Source organism: Vanellus vanellus (genome assembly GCF_965231255.1).
Source record: "Vanellus vanellus genome assembly, chromosome: 18".
NCBI classification, from domain to species: Eukaryota; Metazoa; Chordata; class Aves; order Charadriiformes; family Charadriidae; genus Vanellus; species Vanellus vanellus.
Window position 1 is genome coordinate 11776081 of NC_138923.1, and position 13654 is coordinate 11789734.

The following is a 13654-nucleotide window of genomic DNA, read 5'->3' on the forward strand; positions in this document are numbered from 1 at the left end:
TTATATTAATGCAAAGCTATGCTCCCTGGGAAAAAAAAAATAATCAAGAATTTGAAAGAGGCAAATTAATGTAGCCCTGGAACCTCTAATGCTTCAGATTACCAAGCATTCAAGACTGATGCAACATCCTTATTCCTTTGGCTTGTCAGAATAAATAACATAGTAGTAGTCCCTGAATTTAATTAGAGATGTTCACAAAACAACAAAAAATCATGACTGAAATTATTTATATGACAACCTATTTAAAAGAGAACTCTTCAAAGCCATCCATTTTTCAAAGGATCATGGCTGAGAAGACCAGATTCCATTCCACAAAGGTTTTTTTTAATTACAATAACCAAAAAACCAAACCATACAACAACCACACAAGTGTTCAGAATAAAGCGTAGGACATCGAAAAATGAGCCGCTATGCTCCACAGTTCTACCCTGTGCACAACCAGATAGGTTTGGCTGCCCGAGCCTTGGCTCACTCGACACACTCTTACCGGATTCTTGACTCTCTATACACTGTTTCCACAAATTTGATCATTACATAGGGAGTGACACACACAACCTCTACTGCTGAATTATGACTATACTTGCATTGTAGCTAAGGCTTGATGGGAAGAAAGTTATTTCTATGACACATACACCATACAGTTATTTCAGAATAGTCCCACCCCAGATTTCTCATTGGCAAAGTTTACTTTAGTAATAAATTAGTTGATTGGCAATTCAATTGCTAGCAGATGCAAACTTTTTATTAAGGTGTATTCTTTTTACATTAGAAATACAGCTTAACTTTCCAGGCAATCAGATGCTTAGTTTTAACATTTCACCATTACAATCATACAATTACATACACAATATATCAAATTTTACACATGCATGTGAGCAAACCCTTCTACGTTAACACAACAAAGCAGAAATAGAAAGCAAGGGAACACCTTTTAAAGCCTTAGTTTGAAACTTCTTAAATCTTTATGCAGGTAGGCGTACTAAGCCAAGCGTCCAAACATGCAAACAAATGTGAACAGCCGAACTCGGTGAGCAGCCCTTTAGGCACAAGCAATGATTAACAGGACAATACAGCTTCACATTCCACCAAAGCAAGCACAGTATCAGTGCAAAGATGAAACTATGCAACATCTAGTATGATATATATTCTGAAATATTTTTTAAAAAATTAATTATTTGAGGCTAAACTTTCAGGATTTCACAGAAAAAGCAAGCCAATGAAAGAAAGAAGTTTATAAATCTGAGTACATAATATTGCTTAAAAAATCTGCAGCGGTGCCTGGAACGCGATACTGAAATTTCCCCACCACCGCTTCTATTGACCCATTGGTCTCAAATTCAATATAAATATATATACACACGTACTGACACACACACTGTTTTATCACCTACTATTTTTTTAAGGAAATGAGGAATTAAATTGGGACATGAATCCATAAAGTGTTTGCTCTAAACACATTCGTCCATATATCACAATCCACATTCTCCACTTCTTAAAAATACAACAGAACAGATTAGTCATACAAAGGAATTGTGTGTGTGTGTGTGTGTGTGTGTGTGTGTGTGTTTGCGTGCGCGCACGCAAACCCTGAAAGCTCCCGCCTAGCAAGATCAGCATCCAGAAGACAGAGGTGCATTGCGCACCACTTTGCAAGACACCAAGATTCACTCATAAGCACTGGTAGCTGAAAGTTGTCAAGGGCACATAAATACATGCTGGTGCTTTTATTGTCTCAGAGGCCACCTTACAGACCTTTCTCATTAAAATGAAACAAAAAGCAACTTAAATAATAACTTATAAATCACTGCCAAGGATTTTTTGTTAGGCTCTTTTGGGTTTAATTTTAGCTTTGTCTATTTGTCTCAATTTTCATTCAGAGTTTTTACTTAAATATGTTCATTCTTACAGAAAATTGGGATTTTTTTTCCTGCGTCCCAAAAATTTACGTGCCATCAAGAAATAAGGCAGACCAGCGGCCATAGAAAACACAGTGTAAAATAAACAGAAAAAATGCTCCCTGTTCCATATATGTCCCTAACACAGGAAAGTAAAAATAAATCAACACACAACAAAACAAAAGATTCCCATTGTCCTCATCTCTTACAAGGACCACTACATTTTGTACATTGGTTGCCTAGACTATACACTGAAGAGGATTTGGCAAAATTTTCAATGTTGACTCATTCACGGCCATTGTCTATGATGTAGAGGGTGGTACATAATTACAATGCAGTTATGGTGATTACCAGTAAAAAGTAAAAAACAATAACTTCCCTCCCCTCCATCACTGCATCAGAATCTCTACCTCCAACGTTTCTTTAATATCCCTTTGATATCAATAGCCAGTAATTGAGGATATTTCAATTTTCAAAGTTACTGAAATATTTAACTGATGTACTTCAAAATTATTTTCCTTAATTATTTCAGAAATTATGCGTTTCTGAATATTTGTTCTTTAGGGGTAATATGCACTAGTGAAAAATTAGACCAGGATTTATTACGATCTTTACAATGCACCAAAAATCAGATCACCTTTATAATTATCTTAAGACTCTTGCTTCTGAAAAAAAAAATGTTGTCATGTGCTCTTGCCATGGACAGCACTGCGATATATCCTTGCTGCAAGCAGACCAACACTTCCATCTTTGCTGACCGTCCCAATGTCTTCCTCTCCTAGCAGGGCCGCGGTGACACTGACAGCCACCTCCAGCACTGCTCCTACCTGTAAATGCAGGAGGGTGGCCTCCACCTTCCCCGGAGAAAAGGCGGCATGGATGGATTGATCACCTTCTACGGCTGTGGTTTGCGTGCCACGAGAGGCAGGTATGCCCCATTTTTAAGAACCCTTCCTACAGGTCATCCAGCCTAGTTGCTCATAAACTGTGAGGAAATATTTAGAATATCTGTTTCTTACTTTGCGTCTTCAGTGAGCTGGGTAACAGGGAAAAATTGAACAAAAAGAGAAAAGAAAAAAGAAAAAGAGACAACCCAAACCCCCACAAAACCACAGGTAATAGATCTTACTGAAATGGGCCTTTTAAGCAATTGAGTAACACAAAATTGGGAGTTTCTAAACTTTTCCACAAAGTAGCTTATTGACTGTAATAAAATTTTACTTTGCTATTACACAGTCTTTTCTATATTGCTTAACTAGTACCGTTCCACTTTTACTTGTCTATTGATCTGTATCCTAAAGGGTACATTACTTCTACCCATTTAAAATTAGACAGTAAAATATACACTAGAAGGCTCAGTAAGAAGACAGGAGGAAATTTGTTGGATGCTTGCTGTGCCGTGCAGACTTCAAGCAACTGAAGTAGTTATGGCTGTTTTCAAGACCGAGCAACTGACAATGTCTGAACCTGGGCTTTGGTGAACTCGCATCCTCCCATAGATAGCACTATTTCACACACCAGCTTAAACATTACCACTCTAATTTAGAAAAAGATGTGACTGTGATGAGAGTCCCCACCTGAGTGAGTTTCTACAGGTTCCAGATGAACGTGTTCTCAAAGCACACAGTCTACAATCATATTTTCATCCAAAAAATAGATCTCACAGTGCTATGATACACTGATAAGCTAAGTTGTCTTTATTATAAATAAAAACTTCCTATGTCAACCAACTGTATACATTAGAAGACATTTGATTTCATCCACAATGCATGAAATGCATGAAGTTAACTCAATTTCTTATCCACCAATTTCAATGGAAATAACAGCAATATGTACTTAGCTGGATGAGCAAAGCACCGTGTGGAACTGCACTGGGTGTCACATGCCTCTTAGGACAGTAGGATATATGGTTTGTATACAGTCTGCTTTTGATAACGTATCTCATAACAGCATCAGAATGGCTAATTCATATAACCTGGAACACTACAGTTAAGAAAACCACCTTTAAATTATGCCTGGCAGCCACAGGCTTCCATGTCCTCATGGTTTTACAAGTACTTTATACTTAACATCGCGTCAGCTCCATCACTTCAGCTTTTAAATGGTCCGGGAATATTTACTAAACTTTCAGCATCTTTATTTGGAAAACACTACCCAATGGAAAAAGAACCTACATCACATCTCATTATAGCTTTCATCACTTTATCCATTCTTCATTGTTAATCTAATGTTCATTTGAAAGGCATTTTAAACTACACTTACCTACACATATACACACAATAAAATTATATTTAAATTCTATGTGGTCATTACCTGAAGTTCCACATAGCTGGAGCACCCTCACTAAACAAAGAGGCTTTACATAAACACACACATTTAGGTAGTGGCCATCAAGACACCCAACTTTATGAAATATAAACATCTACAAAACAAACGTTATTACTACTCAGTATGGCCAGGCTCTCCATTGCAAGGACAAGCACAAAGCACCTAATAATCACCATGGACACAATATCCAAATTATTCTGAACAGGAGAAAATGGTCATACAAATGGAGGAACACGGGAGGGCGGCTCAACCAAGCGTTCCGGATTCAGCTTTAAGCAGCACCACTAATATCAGTAAAATATGCTTCAGCACTTGTATGAAATGCTTGGTAAAGACATGAACATAACTGACTGTCAACTCTGTCTGCAAAACTAAAGTAACTCGAAAACTTCAAACACTTTTACTAACGGTAATTTGTTTTGCACACTGCAGGCAAACAGCAATAGATGTAGCTCCATTGTGGCTCCAGGCAGTAAGAAAACTCTCTACAACTCAAAACACAGTGAACGCTCTTGTTCTAGGTACTTAGCAGGCTTTCAAATGAAAGGATGCTCAAACATTTTTCTACTTTAATACTCCATAGCAAAGTAAACACATGTAAAATACTTTTTTCAAGTTCAGGAGAGTGGAATCTATTTGCTGACATCAGAACAAGGGAAGAGAGACTGAAACCCTAATCAACCTCTTATATACTTACAACAAAGTACAGAGCTTGAAGATTTCCAGTGCGCCAGTCATCTCTAAAGTTACAAAGCATGAAAAGCTCAGCTGAGGTCAGCAAAAGGAGCCGTTGCAAAACAACGAACAGACAAAGTGAAGGTTAGCAATGGAAAGAAAAAAAGTCACATGAAATATGGAGCTGCTTCTCAAACTAAACTTCTCCCAAACCCCAAAACATGAACTCAATTTGTGTTACAGGTTGAATCTGTATGTTGATGGTAATTTAATATCTCTTTTCATTACATCTGATTTTGCAGTTTCAGCTCACAAAAGATTATTAGATCCGCACAGTTTCTGCCTAAAGCAAGTGCTGACAAACTTCGTTGGAAAATTCCATAAATTAGTATTAAAAGCATGCTGAAACACAGCACCAGAAACTGTAAGTTGCAAGTGTAAAGCAGAAAGTATACAAACAATACCATTCCAAAATAAAGCTAAAATACACCATCTTATCTGCAACCTCCCATTCTTGTGTCGGCACAAGTGCAATGAAATACATATATGTCACAATTTTAAATTAAAACTGTTGGTACTAAGAAAAAAGTCAACTTGATTTTATTCCTAATATTTACACTCACGTTTAAAAAGCTTTTAAACCAATGGCACATCACATGAATTCCTTAGGATTCATGAGTGACTTCACCGAAGTCAGAGTGGGCTCTGACCAACCTGACGCACGTGGCACCAAGCCTCTTCCCACAGGAAGAGCTCCACACAAAGCAGCTGCTGCCCATAAAGCCCAGGTTGGCCAAAGACCTGGAGACCCACTAGCCCTTATTACTCAAACGGACACTGTGTTCTAGGGAGGATCAGTCAGGAAAAACACATACGAAATGGATCACATGGTTATTTCTGAAGCAGTTTCCTTTGCAAGTATTTTAAGAGGTGCTTGAGGGAAACTACTGAATCAATTCTCATACGAACAATATGTGAAATTTTTGTAACTGAACATATTTTTTTAAAAAGGGGTAAGGAAAGACACTGCTAGAAGAACAGAACTTCTCTGCCCTGTCCCAGCAGCATCTTCATTCCTTGCCATGCATTTACAGAGTATGAACAAATGGATAACGCAAACCATTGAGTCCTCACTGGGTGAATACAGTTTTCATTGCTAACACGTTTACTTTTTCCCTTCTAGTAGCAGAGGTTCTACCTCACATCTACGCGTATTATGTAGAGCATTGTATTTATTACTCAACCATACCATATTCAAGCTATTATCGTTAGTATTTTACTAAATGTGTGATGTTTCCAAGTTCTAAACCTATTACCGCCTCTCCCTACAGAATCTTGTTCAACAAAAACCCAAATACACAAGAATATTGAAATTAGCTGTGAACTGTATAATCCCATTGTTCAATTTCATGGCATTTAAGACACTACCTTCCCCTCCTCACAAGTCTAGCTGTTAATCCATGCTGCAACCTGATTTAATTTTCCAGATGACAGGATGGGAACATGCTACAATGGCATATTAGTGTAACTACGCTGCTCTTTTACTCTCAACTCTCCTTACACCATAAAGTGAAGAGTTTTGCTTTTAAAAGAGGTGTGCTTAATTACTCCTAAAAATAGCACAACTCAAACTGGTCTGTATGTGAAGTGTATGGAAATTATAAAACCAAGGAAGTTGTTCAAAAAACTCTCAGAAAATACTTCCCAGAGTTAACTACACAAAACCAATGCATACAAACCTGTTTCTTCTGATAAAAGTCAGCCAATTTAATCCATACTGGCTACAACTTATTCAGATATACTAATCCCAAATTGAAAAAATACAGTGAAAATTACTTCATTTTTCCTCCCTAGCTAGATGATTTAACTCATTCGCTTCTTTAGGTTTTTATAGCTGCAATCCCTCTAAAATAAAATGGAATTCCATTCAGAACAATGTCCATTTCAACACCCACTACATATCATAGTACTTATGCAGCACAACTAAAAAGTAATGTAAACTTCTTTTCAAACCTCTGCAAACTTCTTGATGTCCTGTGTTCAGTCCAGCCGAACACTTCTGCTTGCCCCTAAACTGCTGCAGCCTTGGCACACAGATAACATCAGAGAGTGGCGGAAAAAAGGGAGGAGGGGAAAAAGGCGGGGGGCAGCGGAGAAAATGTGGGAGAGAAAAACACTACTACTACACACAAGGAGAGAGACAAATCTCAGAACAAGTTCTGGCAGAAAACACGTAGGGAATAAAAATTACAGTTTTCTAGATGTGAAGCTTTAAGACTTCAATTTTTTCTTCTTCAAGTTGTGCTTATTCTAGAAGCGTACAAGTCAGAAAACAATCAAAATGTCAAAGAAAATTCTGTAAGAATGTCTTACTATATTAAAAGAAAAACCAAAAAACACAAAAAAACAACCTGCCAGCACCATAATGCATGTAATTGAAGTTACCCCAAAATATGAATATGCACAGTAAGCTTATATAGGAGGTTCAATACAACCCACAGGAGAATAGTATGCAATGGAGCTATTCACCTAGCCGATCACGTTTCAAACAAAAATTCCATTTCTAGGATCTAGTCTTTGTGACAAGTTAGGCATAAACCTATTGTTCTCACTTACTGAAGTTTTTGTGAATGATGTACAATCATCAGTTGAGTGAATCCACAAGTACTGTACACATCCGCTGCTGGTCAAACGAGCCCATTGACATTAACCCATAAAAACCAGACTTGCGAGTTTGCCTCTCTCTCTTAACAGACGATTTGGAAGTCTGCCCTGCAAGCACCAAAATCCTCACAGGTAACATGAAAATGCTTTTCACATTCCAAGAAATCCAAGAATTTCACAACAGTTTAATCTAGAAAGAGAATATCAGGTTTGCAGCTCACACACAAAATGCTGTTCAGAGTTCAGTAAAATGATCCAAAAGCGGGAAAGAATGAGAGCAAAGGCAACATAAAATATACATCATAGGAAACAGGAAGGAAGGGAGAAAACCAGAACACGTTAAGCAAATCACTGTGTTTTCCATAATTGTTTTTATATTATTAACACATCAAGAGCCAGAGGGGCAGTGAGGCGCAAAACTTTCCTAGGCAGTGTTCAGCAATATCTTATACAAAATTCCAGGTTAAGCTACAACTTCCTCATGGATTTTTACTTAATGCTATATACTGTTCTCCCGAATAAAGAGAATTACTTTTAAAATTCAAATGATTCTGCACAATATGGAGACATAATAGCCCTAACAATACAAGAACTGGCAAAAGTTGTCGGAGTTGCCCTTACATTTCAGTACCCCTGAGGTGGCTGAGCTCCCCACTGATCTGCTCACACCAGTTTTCCAGTGCCTGCATTAGTCCATCAGCAGCTTTATGACACATTCAGAGTAAACCTTAAATGAGAGATTTTCACTGCTTCTAGCATCCAAACCAGCCTTCTGTCTAAGGTGGACCTGGTTACACCCATTTTACAATCCTGTTAAAAACCTAAAGTACAGTAAGTATTGGTCTGGTGGGAGGTGTCCCTGCCCAGGGCAGGGTGTTGGAACTACATGACCTTTAAGGTCCCTTCCAACCTAAACCATTCTATGATTCTATGAAGTACAACATAGAAACAACGCTCACTTCTTGGATAAGACAACAGGAAAAACACTTGTTGCCATTTACAGAAAGAAGAGGCTACGTTAGCTTCTTCTTCGCAACTTCTAATCAGCTATTTGGTGCCATGTCAAGCTGGCGAACCGTCCAGCTTGCCATTTAAAGGGCATTTAGCATCACACGGACATTCCACTACAGAAAAGCAGCAGAGTTAAGAATGGTATTTCCAGTTTTCTCTGGCACAGTTACAACTTTGAAAGAATCTGTTCTTTTGTTTCAATACTAAAGCTGGAGTTAAAGTATCATGAAATAAACAGATGCTAGAGAATTATTAAAACAAGGCAACAAAACACTGAAGTTAGCTCTGATCTAAATGTTAACACAAACATAACCACAAAACCTGAAGAGCTGGTTCAATTTATATTTTATTTCAAATCTCTTCTGTAGTACGAAGTCAGTCATTTCCCTCCCAAGGAACAAGAGCATAGCATTAAGCTGTAAGAGGAGCAGTTCAAGAAGCAATGGATTGAAGAAAACGCACATGTCAGAGTCAAGATCTGATAAATGACTACTAAAAGGATATTGGAACAGCTATGCATCAGACTAGTTAGACCGTTTTATAAGGTAACATGTTCCATCTTCAACTGCTTATTTACTCTCTTAGATTCTTATATGGAATAGTGCCAGGTTTAATCAAAACTTTACCAATTCTTTTAATGGAAGTTGTGAAACAGTTGCATTGCAAGCACAGAGCGTTCAATATATGAAATATGGTTGGGGAATTACCTCCATATTAAATCCTTAACTCCTTTTGCTTCATCCATACCAAGAAATCAGTTTAAAAAAAATCAGTTGCATAACAGTACAGATTAATTTCTCTTCTACTAACATTCTAAACTGCAAGAATATGGAGACGTTAGAAAGCGTAAGACGTCTTCAGTGATCAGAAAACTCAGAATTATTTATTTACAAAGAAGAGCAGAAAACTTTCAGTCCGGATTAATTTTTAAACTGATGATACTGCTATAACTAAAGCTAGAACTATAAAAAGGGAACGCATAGGACAGGCTAAAGCTAAAATAACAGAGATCAAACACAGAAGACAAAAAAAGTACTTATTTCAAGTCTTGTTTGTTACATGTTTCTCCCATCTTCATTTGAGGTCTTCAGATCTTTTATATGCAATGGTTAATTACTTTGGTGATACCTCAAGCCCACATTAAAGCACGGTTGATGAACCTTTTGAGTTTGCTTTACTGTGCACTTAAGGGGATATTTCTCTTCATAACCATCTGTTCTTCAACCAACCCAGAAATTTAGTATTACTGGAAATCTAAGCCAAACTCCAGGAGGCCTGCAAGGAGCAAATTTTGAATGGATTACGTTTTTAATTCTCTTTTTCCCCTGTAATTTTGGTCAGCAAATTATACAGCAGCTAAAACTTGCAAAAAGTACAATTAGGTAACATCCTACTTCGATGTTCAAGAAATCCACAAAGCCTGGCTTACAAAATTAACTACGAAAGTGTTTTGAAACATTTTACAGGCTGCCTGGAATAATTATACAAAAGAGTTTAAATGTAGAAGTTGAATAGGAACACCTACTTTAAGTAGGCTTTTTTGTTTTTAATATTTTTTGAATTTATTTGTGTTTGATTAGCCTATTTTTTTTTCTCGTAACCTTTTTACCACTCTGTAAATTTAAGAGATATGTTTCAACTGCTCAGGCCATGAATACTGAATTCGTTTCTCTCCTGCCTCTTTGTATTTATATTCTGAGACAGCAGAGTTGCCTGGTGACAGCCTCTTCACTTCAACAGCAGCTGGCAAGCCCTCCTTGTCCTGAAAATATGAAAGAAACAGTTAACTAATATTTCATGCTATGATTTAAATGTGACAATCTGGAAGTGCCAATACCAAACAGGGGAGGATTTACAAGATAAGATTTTTCTTAAGTCTCAGATGCCACAAAGGAAGAAAAATAACCAGACCTTCATCACATGTAGCTAGCACACAGCAAAAATTAATCCAGAGTTAGTGCATCATCTAGAGTTTAACAATACACAATCACCGCTTTTGTCTGGTAAGTCTGCCGATTTAACTTATATTTCCAGGATGCAAATTCTCAAGTTACACAAGATAAGACCAGAGCAACTAGAGTTCTGACATTTTTACACGCAACAGTCACCCTCTTTAATATTTACAAGACATGTATTTCAAATTGCTTATGTATGCCTATCTGCTTTCCCAGGATTACTGCTTCTGCTGAAGGTTCAATCACATGTAGCCCAAAACAATTTATTTAAGGTAGTTTTTTAACAGCAAATAAAAAGATTTACATTTGATAAAATGAAAGTTTATAGCCAACTTCATTCATACCTAACGCTGGCATATTAATAAGCACCTTCAGTCAAAAAAATTCAACTGATTTTAAGAGAAATTTTTACATAATGTCACGTTTTCTACTTTTCTGTGTCAACCAGATAATTTTTAATTCTGTTTGTTGTTCTGAAGAAAGCCGGGAATAACATTTTAATGTCATATTGCTTTTTAGAAATACTATATTACAAGGAATTCATGTAAAACCACAATGTGTCCATGGCAATCAATCAACTACATTACAAAACCTAAAGGAATTGCTAATGAAAACAAACAGTACTTTCCACCATACCACCAGGCATTTCACTACCAGAAAATACTTTGAGTTTTATAAACATTTTCCAAACTGCTTTATTTTCACCATTTTGGGGTTCAGTTTTAATGATATCATAGCCATTTTAATTTGCTAATAACCTATATTTTCCGTGTATTACAGAACACTTTACAGTGATCTAACTTTTTCTTTAATTTCTTTCAAAACTTCACCAACCATAATAAATTCAGACAGACATATTATTAGGCCAATCTATACAAGTACCGCAAAAATATATTCATTGTTATATGGACCGTCACATTTCAGGTTTAATCTGAATTGACTCAAAAGGCACTTGGAAAAAAAGTGTTCTGGCCAACCGTAAGTTCTTGAAGTGTTGTACTAAAAATATAATAATAAAAAAAACAACCAACAACCAACCCTACTCCTCAGCAATTGTATAATTGCCTAAACTACACAGAGAATACCTTCTTTGTTAAACATGCAACAGGGAATACTGATTTCTAAGCCCCAAGCTATGTAACTTTATAATGTTTAAAACCCTGACCTTACTTTCATACTTTCAATATCGATAGTCTCAAACTATTTTCAGTTTCAAAGGTATCGTGTTACTTTAGTAGAGTATCACCAGCTCCCAATGACGCTGCTCTGCGTTATTGATCTGCACAAATATCATCTCTTATGGGAATCTCCCTGCATAGCAATACAGAATGTTTTAGACAACAAACTCCTCAGAATCATTTGGGGGTTTGACAGCTTCAAAACTTCTATTATTGCGTATCTATTTATTTCAGGATGCTTTAGTTATTCAAATGGCATTGAAACAGAAAAAACAGATTCTATCAAAGATGAAATTGTGACACAGAAAGTTGAAAATCGTATTCTTAATTCTACTGTTTTCTTTAGCAGAGATGTTAACTTAAATACTTTTTGGAATGTATAGCAAAATATATGCTATTTATTATACAATGAATCTGGTTCATATGTGTTTCATTATCAATAAACAACAGCCAAACCTAGCTATCGTTTTGGGGGAGACATTATTATAAAGAGTAATACCATGGCAGTGGTTTCTACAGCAATGTACACATCTTTAGAGCTCATGCCTCTACAAATACAGAAATACACTGTTCAGTACTCAATTTCACTTTTCTGTTTCAGCTTGAACTGTGTAACATGCCTATCTCAACTTACCAGTCACATTAGCGCTGTCCACTTATAAAATGGTAATGAAAATTCCTAAGGGCCAGTAAGCTGGAAGCAAGTTAAAAAAAATAAAATCAGAGGCTGATCACAGTGAGCCTCCTCTAAGGCAGCAAAAAGTTTCTGTGGAGTCAGACATGTTGATGACAGAAGCTGAACTTCTTGAACAGTATTCAAAAGTTGGGGGGGGCCATAGGGGGAGAGGTCCCAAGGTGGAAAAATACACCTCATTTAGCTAAGGACCGTGAGATGAAATAAAAAGAAAATCATTGAGTCTTCAGCTACTCGGAATGACTTCTCTCTTTTGGAGTAATGTTCATTAACTGGACAGCACCAAGCAGGTATATTTACACTTGCAGTATTGACCTATTTCGTATCTGCAATGAATCAGCTACTATTACAAAACTCACTTTATGCCACGGCTGACGCTACAATAAAAACAAGGCCTTGGAGAAAGCAAGTTTAGCACATTTAAAGCAGTACTATCAGCTTGACGAATAATTTGTTTTATATAAAGAGGAGCTTGCTGATATTCAGTGCAACTAGACAGGAAATTTATCATCTCACTAAAAAAAAAAATTTAAAACATTTTTCTTACTATAGAAAAGGATTTTTAACCGCAGACTAGAAATGCACTAGGAAGATTCTAAAATATTTGATACTTCCAAGAGGAATGATAGCACGTATCTGGCTATCAAGATGCTCCTGAGATCATAGACTGTCTAGTTCTAAGCAGGAACATTTCATAATCATGTTATCCTGGTTTATTAGCCAGCCTTGCAAATCAGGTGTATATGAAACTAACAATTTCATTAAGTTCCTTTCTCTTTTCCTTGCTCAGCTTTATTACACAACAAACTCCCAACCATACTCTCAGGCTTTGTCAAGAGTTCTGCCAATTCTTTTCAATCTGCCCACCCTTAGCAGCAACTTTAATCCACTCGCACAATTTTTCTCCGCAGGTTGATCCACAAGGTGCTGAAGTGCAGATGGTCATCGACTCCCATTGTGCTGACACGCAAATGTACTGAGGATGACTAAGGAAATGAGGAACATGACTTGTTATGGCCAGCTGGCAGCACAACCGTAGCCTCCAATATCTGCACATCATGGCTGATATGCAAGAACATCTAGTGTTACACAGAACAGGAGGGAAAACTGTGTCCCACAGACAAGAAGCCCTCAGAAGTAACTTCTCAAAATAACTGAGAAAGCTGATGGAGCAGAACATTGAGAGAGACGGTCCTCCCATGGTGCTCGGTAGAAACGGCACTGGTAGCTAGAGCGACACTTGCATTATTGCAC

General features: G+C 37.1%; 1 protein-coding gene across 2 annotated transcripts in view; it reads right to left on the reverse strand.

Annotated features, from left to right (window-relative positions):
- Window positions 1-13654, reverse strand: part of DENND1A (DENN domain containing 1A) — a 216564-nt gene that overhangs the window by 179604 nt on the left and 23306 nt on the right. The gene's annotated exons all lie outside the window — the stretch shown is intronic.